Genomic DNA, 2,107 nt, shown 5'->3' on the forward strand with positions numbered 1-2,107 from the left:
ACTCTAAGGGGTGTGTGTTAGCGGAGTAACAAAAATAAATATACAAGGTGAATAGAAATTTCTGTTCAAAGAGTTTTTAAAAGAGTTTTTATGACCATTTTTACCTTAGGTTCGACATGACACACTCATTTTTTTTATTATTATTATTTTTAGATTTTGACTTCTTTTTGCTTCAGGAGAAGTCAGGATATGAACAAGAGCTGTAACAATAAGAGCACACCACTCGTTCACTGAGTGAACACTGTGCGCCAGGCCCGGTGCTGAGCACCTTGCGTGTACTGACAGGGCAGCTGCCACAGAGACCGTGCACCTGGGCACAGACGTTATCTCCACTTTACAGATGAGTAAACAGGTGGGGAGAAATTAAGTGACTTGTCCAAGCTCATCCAGCAGGCGAGTTTCAAAGCCATGTTGTGAACCCACGCAGTCTGTCTTCCACCCTCATTATCTGATGACATCAAAGCCTTTCTGCAGTTTCTGCACTTACGCACTCCTATCATATAAATTATATACAAGCTATACCTATGGTTTAGTCTTAGCTCTCCAGTTCAATTAATGGTTATTCGAAGGTCACTTAAAAATAATTTTCCCTTGAGGAAGCAGAATCACAAATAATAAAGTTTCTAAAAATTTGGGAAAATTTCTTTAAGTTTTTAGTACCTTTATTTTCTAAAAACCCCTCCTATCAGCGTTTTTTTTCTACGTCTTCACTTCTTTAAAAATGAATAGAAACAAAGACAAAAGCTTATCTTGATATGGGTTCAGAGTCAGCCAAATTCAGCTTTTAATTAAAAAAAATTTTTTTAAAGTAGGCTCCACACCCAACGTGGGGCTTGAACTCATGACCCCGCATGTTCTACCCACAGAGCCAGACCCCCCCAAATTTAGCTTTCAAACAGTTAAAGTCAACCACAAGTTCTGCACTTGACCCTGCAAAGCCCTGGCCATCCAGCAGCATTAGATGATCTCGAGCCTTCTCCCAGAGACAGTCGGAGACGACAGCTGCTGAGAGAGACGGAGGAAGGTCACAGGCCCCTGCAGCGTAGAGCTCTCCTGAGAAGGCATCTCCTTGCAAGTCACTTGCCAGAGAGTGATGACAAAGGAACAGATGTCAGCTTTGGTCACATGGTCTCTCCTTTTAGGAGTCCCGGGGCTGGGTGGGTGTGTGTGCCATCTGGGTCGTACGGAGGAGTCTGTGGAAGCACAGATCTTGCAGCTTCTCAGAGCAACCAGTCACCAACTTTGCAAGTATCCTGCTCACCAATCAAAAGTTTACCAGCCTCGGATGCAAGTGCACAATGCTTTATGGCTGAAGAAAATGCAGGCCATTCACACGTCTAGCAAATGCTTATTTCCAGAGATGTATGCAAGTGTACACCTTCCCAAATTTAATTGCTCTCTGGCACAGCAGTGAGGCCCCCTTCCTCCTCCTCAGGGCAACTGATAGCACCGTATATGACTTGCTGTAAACTGACATTGCCACCAAACTCCATGATTATGGTATATAGACTGTTAAAGCCCACAGGCCCGTGCTGGCAGCCACAACGTACACGAAATTGTCATGACGGAGACTTGCTATGTTGAGCTCAGCCCAGAAATTCACTGGGATGCCAGCCAATCTGTTTTTAAACATTTTTTTTGATATGGCTAGAAAGAAGAGTCCAGGAGGCAGACTGAGAAAGACTGGTTAGAGAGGTTAGAGGAGGAATAGGGAGAACATTATTCAAGAACCAGGAAAAAAGCACTTGGAGAGGTGGAATTGACCAAGAGCATCAAATACTGAAGGGAGGTCAAGTAAGAGAATAAAAACCTAGCCTTTAAATTTAGACATCTGGAAGTGATTGAAATGATTTCAGCAAGAGTGATTTCAATAGTGTGGTTGAAGTAGCAGCAAACTGCAAGAGGTTGAGGGATGCAAAAGGGGATGTGGAGACAGGAAGTATAAACACCTCTTATGGGAAGGGTACTTGAGAAGGGAAAAGAGTAAGGAGAGGTCAAAGGTAGGCTCTATTAAATGGGAGAAAGGTGAACATATTTATATGATGCTGAAGGAAGGATGCAGTTGAGGGGACGCTGATGATGCAGGAAAGAGAAGAGGTAATTGAGA

The 2,107-nt window shown here is 43.3% G+C and overlaps 1 pseudogene; it reads right to left on the reverse strand.

Annotated features, from left to right (window-relative positions):
- Positions 1 to 838: 838 nt before the first annotated feature.
- On the reverse strand, positions 839 to 1,646 carry LOC121105693 (annotated as a pseudogene).
- Positions 1,647 to 2,107: the final 461 nt, after the last annotated feature.

This window comes from Ursus maritimus, unplaced genomic scaffold, assembly GCF_017311325.1.
Source record: "Ursus maritimus isolate PB19 unplaced genomic scaffold, ASM1731132v1 scaffold_29, whole genome shotgun sequence".
Taxonomy (NCBI): domain Eukaryota; kingdom Metazoa; phylum Chordata; class Mammalia; order Carnivora; family Ursidae; genus Ursus; species Ursus maritimus.